At 40.1% G+C, this 7,311-nt stretch overlaps 1 long non-coding RNA gene across 1 annotated transcript; it reads right to left on the bottom strand.

The window, feature by feature from the left end:
- Positions 1-695: 695 nt before the first annotated feature.
- On the bottom strand, positions 696-4,838 carry LOC141270916 (uncharacterized). Its single transcript, XR_012321765.1, has 4 exons — positions 4,670-4,838; positions 4,529-4,591; positions 3,699-4,054; positions 696-892 (listed from the first exon to the last, which is right to left on the bottom strand). It is a non-coding gene; the product is annotated as an uncharacterized lncRNA (long non-coding RNA).
- Between the last annotated feature and the right edge of the window lie 2,473 nt (positions 4,839-7,311).

Raw genomic sequence — 7,311 nt, 5'->3', positions numbered from 1 at the left:
ATCATTACTAAACTGTAGGGCACTTGTACATTGCATTGAGTTCTGTTAAACTTTCCTGAAGCTTTCAACTGAAGCACCACTGCTGCATTTTTTTTAATTTCAATGCTGGAGTGGGGCCACTAATCTAAGTTCCTTGACCCTAGTCTTATACTTACCAGCTACCATCTTCTTATGTTACCAGTGCAGCTCAAGTCGTCTGTGACCTGCCAGATCACTCCAGTGTTTGCTGGGCGGACCAGAGGTCACAACTCAATGTAAGTCTATGAGAGTAAGAGCGAGGTTCTCATAGGCTTACATTGAGAGCTTGTGACCATTACCTCTTACTTCCAGTCAGTCAGAAGTTGCAATCACAAGATGGCAGCACTTGACAGGAGCGGCACTGGGAAGAGCTAAAGACTGGAGCTGCTGAGTATAAGACTAAGGTCGGGGAGCTTAAAATTAGTAGCACCACTCCTAAAATAAAATAAAAACCGCTAAAGTGGAGCTTTAAAGAAAAATGTACCTAATCCTGTCCCTTTGATAGTTCTAAAAATGGGGCTACTGACCATTATAGAGCAGTTGAGACTTTGCCTTACTGTCAGAATATCTGTAAAAGGCTGCAGTCACACATTAACTAAAATAACTAAAGATAAAAAAAATTATCAGTACACTTGAACAAACTTTTTAAAAAGTCACAAAAAATAATTTCTTACCGCTCAACAGAGACAACTCGATGCAAATTAACCAGTGAAACATCTTACAAAGCAGCTACTCATCACAAACCAAATACACTTGTGGAAAAAAGTCCTGAGGGTTTCAGTGTTCCAGCTTTAATTACAGATGACTTATCTGGTGCCAAATCCTCTCCTTGTACTGGACTTAAAAATTAAACTTTCCCATTTCATTGAGTGTCCTGGAACATCAATAAAGAGGGAGCATTCAATGTTTTCATTTATTTAACTTTCTGGTCATAAACATTAAGAAAAGAGTAAAAAAAATAATAATTTCATTATTATTTAAAGTGTTTTATTTTATTAGCACCCGGCGCTTGGGAACAGCGCTAACTGTACATTGATTCCCAGATGCCGGTATGTGTGCTCCTGATGCGGCACACGGATGCCACACACAGACACGGTCATCTCCGGTACTGGTTTTTACGGTACCAGAAAAACTAGGACGTGTGAAACCGGCCTTATACTTTTCCTCTGATTGTTCCTCTCCTGATTTTAGCTTACAAATACTGAGGTAAAATACTGACCAAATACTGAACGTTTGAACGTGGCCTCAAGATATGCTACAACAGGACATTTGTGCATGTGGTGGAAGAGGTAATGCCTCCTAAAGATAAGCTAAGGAAATCAAATTAAGGTTTTTGTTACAAATGGAGAAGTGGTGGGAGTGAAGTCTTAGGCCATGTTCGCACATTCAGTATTTTACCTCAGTATTTATAAGCCAAAACCAGGAGTGGAACAATCAGAATAAAAGTATAATAGAAACACGTCACCACTTCTGTATTTATAACCCACTCCTGGTTTTGGCTTACAAATACTGAGGTAAAATACTGAATGTGCGAACATGGCCTAAGACTTCACTCCCACCACTTCTCCATTTGTAACAAAAATTATCAAATACTGAACGTGTGCTAAATATCATCCGCTTTGCTGGAACAGTAAGGCCACGTGCACACGTGGATGAAAAATAGAGAAGTGGTGACGAGTTTCTATTATAATTTTCCTCTGATTGTTCCACTCCTGGTTTTGGCTTACAAATACTGATGTAAAACTCACCAAAAACGTGTGCACGTGGCCTCAGACGCTGCATTTTTGATGCAACAAAAATATGCAGCATCAAAAACTCATCATGGGTTACGTTACTACAATGATTTTTTTGTAGAGTTCTTTTAAGTTGCATTGTTTGAAAAAATGCAAGTAACCTATTTTACTTAACGCTCTGGCACACTCGAGTCCAGGCGCACCTCTGGCACTCTCGAGTCCAGGCACACCTCTGGCACTCTCGAGTCCAGGCGCACCTCTGGCACTCTCGAGTCCAGGCGCACCTCTGGCACTCTGGAGTCAAGGCGCACCTCTGGCACTCTCGAGTCCAGGCACACCTCTGGCACTCTCAAGTCGAGGCGCACCTCTGGCACTCTCGAGTCCAGGTGCACCTCTGGCACTCTCGAGTCCAGGCGCACCTCTGGCACTCTCGAGTTCAGTCACAGTGCGCCTGACATGCACAGGCTAGAAAACCGCCTAAAATATCTAATTATCTCAACTTCAGGACTCTAAAAGTAATCAGTGACCTTCATAGAGATGTAATAAAACAGAGTACGCAAAATCAGATGCCATAAAAAACATTTCATAACCATAAACATATTAAAGCAAAACCGAAAGACCTATATGAAATTATCCTCTAGTCCTGCTTCCTCCTTCTCGGACCAGTTACAACAAATATTGATATCTATTTGTGAAAGGGGCATCATTGACAAAAGGATTTTGCAAGGTCTCACGGTTAGGTTCCCTAGAATCCCTACCCTATATCTCCTCCCCAAAATCCACAAGGATCCCGTCTGCCCTCCTGGACGTCGAATCTTATCAGTTCTCAAAGGTTTATGTCATCCTGTCGGTACATTCATAGACTTTTACTTAAAACCTTTAGTCGAGACGCTTCCGTCGTACATACAATATACGACGGACATGCTGAGGAGGGTAGACGGGATCTTTGTGGAACCAGACGTTTTACTTGTGACCGCAGATGTAGAGTCCCTTTATACCTGCATTGGACATGAGGGTGGGGTGAGGGCGGTCCGCTTCTTCCTGGGGGGCAGCAGCTGAGATGGCGCGACCTGTGATCTGATGCTTGAGCTGCTTCACTTTGTCCTCATTCACAATTTTTTTGTTTTTAAGAATTAATTTTACTTACAGACGCGCGGCACTGCGATGGGTGCAGCATGTGTGCCTTCATATGCTAACCTGTTCCTTGGGTACTGGGAGAGGGCTCTTTTTGGCGACGAGGGTGCACATGCCGCGGAACCCATCCAGTGCTGGTATAGATACATTGATGATTTAATTTTTCTTTGGAAAGGGACGGTGGAGCAGCTCGACCAGTTCATGGGTCGCCTTAACGATAATTCATTTAACATCAAATTAACATATAAGGCTGACAAAAGGAGATTGGACTTCCTGGATATCAAACTTGAGGTGGATGATGACGCATTCATGCAGACTGACGTATTCAGGAAGTCCACCTCTGTTAATGCACTTATACATGCATCATCCGCACATTGTGCGATGATTATTCGTGCCGTCCAAGTGGGCCAGTTCCTCAGGATGAGGCAGATCTGCTCATCCGATGCGAAGTTTGAAGTGCAGAAAAGGGACTTGAGTTCTCATTTTCAGGATAGGGGCTACAGTCAGATGTGCATCAAGGCAGGTTATAGGCGGGGGAAAAATGCTACACTCAATTCGCTCCTCTATACATCAAAGAAACAATGTGGTTGCGATGGGAGGACCCGCTTCATTTTGACTTATAATCATGAATGGCGTAACATGAGAGCTATATTCGAAAAACACTGGCCTATTCTCAAGACAGAGCCCTCTCTTCAGTCGAGTATTCCCACCGCACCCCTGATGACATCAAGATAATAATAATAATATTCCAATCTACTCTGTGATTAACTCCTCTCTGAGGAAAATATATATATCTGTTCCACCTATACTCACCGTGAGAGCAGTGTGCGTGTGCCCCTTTTCTCCTCCTCCATGTGCGCACCGCTCTCCGACGTCTCTATGTTGGTCCCGGCATGTGTGGGTGTCCCAGGACTCCGGGCCTGCTGTGATTGGCAGATTGGCTTGATGGCCAGGGAGTGGGCGTGTCGCGGATGCGGTGATTGGCGCACGCGCCGCGCAGCTGCTCCTATTGGTGAGTTGGTGACCATGTGATACGGTCACATGGTATTAAGGTCCTGCAGGTAATTCTCCCTTTCATTTCCCCTTGAGAAAGCGTGCTGTCGGCACGCAAAACGTGCGTAGGGGCGCAATACTCTCAGGCTTTACACTCGGGGACAGGCCAGACTTCCCTTGAGACAATAAGTAAGTCAATCATTTATGAGCATCTCAGCAGTATTTAGGGCGCAGCTTTCATATTTGGATAAAAGACAAATGATTAATATTTATTATACAAATTCCAATTTGTGTTGTATTGCACCCTATTTCAGACTTGCTGATTATCTGTTGACCAAATTTTTGGTCATCTGGGCCTGTACTCGGACTGTTTGTATTGCTACTTTGTCCATCTTATTCACATTTGTAAGGTTTTTAAATCAATTTTTCTCAATAAAATGTATATGTGTTTTAAAGTTACTCCTTTGTTTCTTCTGTTTGAAATATATTTCCTTGTTGGAGTATCTAGCTACATACTATATGCACTAATGATCTATAATGACCCTATTCTAATTAATTATGCCCATGGGATTTTTTCTAATTGTATAGTGAGAGGGATAACTTTAAGTTAATACAAGTGTGTACATCATATAAGAGTTAAATTTGCTTACACTGAAGAATAAAATGCTTTTTCACATGCCGGATCCTGCAGTCTTGATTGCTAGGTTTATCTTCTGCAAACATTACAGACAAAATTTAAATTCTTTTTTTGTCTTTGTCTTTCTCTAAATAGAGTGGCACATTTCACTTACATAATAGACTTTACTTCTGTTCTGCAGCATCTTTCATCCACCTACACAGAGCGCCGTGACAGCAAACTGCAGCACTCCAGCTACCAAATCATCAAAAACCCCACCTGCGACAACCATCAGTCACCTGCCGGGAGTAGACGAGAGAAACCTCTGCAATATCCCAATTAGCTATCTGCAACCGAGAAAAAAAAAACATGGTAAAACGTCTTAGGGCAAAACATTCTCAATGAAATACTGACTTCTCAACTAAACCTCCCTAAGACAAAGCCAAGGAAAAGAAGATCCAAACAGTACGAATGTGATATACCGAATGTCTCCAGAAACACAAGAAAACCGCAAAATATACACCTCTCTAGTCAGATATTTCCTCTATATACCAAAAATGAAGCATTGTGGTTAGAGATGAGCAAATAAATTCTTATGTTTCAAGTATGATCCAAATTTTTCAAAATTAGCCAAAATTTGCTAATCGGAATAATTTGCTATTGTCCGAAATGGCCGCTGTCATGCTACAATTTAACATAACACAGAAAAGAAAGATGCGGTGAGCTTCTTCAAAAAGCCTTGCATTTGCCCCACCCTATGGACCATACATATGTCAGCTTTTCACTTATGAGTGCTGTTCATAGTTTGAACGGATAGCACTCGAACTTGTGATAGTTTATGGGGCTATGCACATGTCCATGATTTTTTGCAGACCGGAGACAATCACAGAGACATGTCTGATTTTGATCCGACAATTGGAGCAATATTATAGTAGTTATATTCTCGTACATTGGGGGCAGTATTATAGTAGCTATATTCTTGTACATAGGGGGCAGTATTATAGTAGTTATATTCTTGTAAATAGGGAGCAGTATTATAGTAGTTATAGTCTTGTACATAGGGGGCAGTATTATAGTAGTTATATTCTTGTACATAGGGGGCAGTATTATAGTAGTTATATTCTCGTACATTGGGGGCAGTATTATAGTAGCTATATTCTTGTACATAGGGGGCAGTATTATAGTAGTTATATTCTTGTACATAGGGGCAGTATTATAGTAGTTATATTCTTGTACATAGGGGCAGGATTATAATAGTTATATTCTTGTACATTGAGGCAGTATTATAGTAGTTATATTCTTGTACATAGGGGGCAGTATTATAGTAGTTATATTCTTGAACATAGGGGTAGTATTATAGTAGCTTTATTCTGATACATAGGGGCAGTATTATAGTAATTATATTCTTGTACTTAGGGGACAGTATTATAGTACTTATATTCTTGTACACAGGGAGCAGTATTATAGTAATTATATTCTTGTACATAGGGGGCAGTATTATAGTTGTTATATTCTTGTACATAGGAGCAGTATTATAGTTGTTATATACTTATACATAGGCGGCACTATTATAGTAGTTATATTCTTGTACATAGGGGCAGTATTATAGTAGTTATATTCTTGTACATAGTGGATAGTATTATAGTAGTCATATTCTTGGACATAGGGGGGCAGAATTATATTTTTGGGGCAGTATTATATGTGCTATATTATACACAGGGGGCAGTATTATAGTAGTTATATATTGTACATAGGAGCAGTATTATAGTAGTTATATTCTTGTACATGTGGCAGTATTATAGTATTTATATTCTTATACATATGGAACAGTATAATAGTATTTATATTCTTGTACATAGGGGAGCAGTATTATAGTTGTTAGACATTCTATACAGTATTAATTTGGTGCGCTTCTTTCCCGATGTCACAGCATTGTCCACATAAATTATTGGACAAAATGTCCCAAGTACACTAATGCTGTTTGATTTTTGTCTGTGTCATGCTTCCACTGGTCTTCTCAATAATTAAAAGAAGAATTGAGACAAAATGCCAGGCCAGGACTCTGAATCCGAGTGATAGAAAGTAATTGCTTCTTGTAGTTAATGCAACAGAGCAATTCTGAAAATGTAAATAACGATCATAACAACCTGATCAGAATGTTAAGCACCGACACATTAGAGAATGGGATCTCTGCTTCAGTTGATATGCTCCGTCGTGCGGCCGTCCGTTATTGTTTGCAGCGTCGACTCTGACAGCAGACTCCCGTCTAAAACACATTTTTAATGTAAAACAATTTTTCACACAAGACAAAGGCCTCAGTGTTTAGATTTTGTGGCTTCCTATAACAATTACCTGCAAGTTTTGTGTCATAAATCGCCATGTGAATCTCGCCCACTTGTGACTTATGACTTAATAAATGTTGTACAATTCAGCACAGAATATGGTTTTCCATTAGATTATATTTAACTTTGCATTATGGCTTCTGTCACTGAGTCACTGGGCTGAAAGGTTTACATAGTACTCCCAATTATTCTATGCAATCCCATACATAGCAGCTACAAGGGCAGGGACCTGACTATAACTCGTAGACCTTATGCTAAAACTCTGAAGATTTTATTTAAATTCCCCCTTTTATCCGTATCCTTGTGCTCTTTCACGTAGCGCTATTCATTCTAATCTTTCATCTTTAATGAAAAGAATGCTGCAAGTAGTACAGTGAAGACTGACACACAGTTAAAGGGTTTGTCTATCCCTTTTATTATTATTTTAAATACAGGCCTAATGTGATTTAAAATTTCAAAAAACATATACTCACCT

This window comes from Phyllobates terribilis, unplaced genomic scaffold, assembly GCF_046119375.1.
Source record: "Phyllobates terribilis strain yellow unplaced genomic scaffold, ASM4611937v1 Scaffold_5__5_contigs__length_657084704, whole genome shotgun sequence".
Classification (NCBI taxonomy): Eukaryota; Metazoa; Chordata; class Amphibia; order Anura; family Dendrobatidae; genus Phyllobates; species Phyllobates terribilis.
The sequence above is the reverse complement of the archived record's forward strand: the minus strand, read 5'-3'. Positions and strand labels throughout refer to the sequence as shown.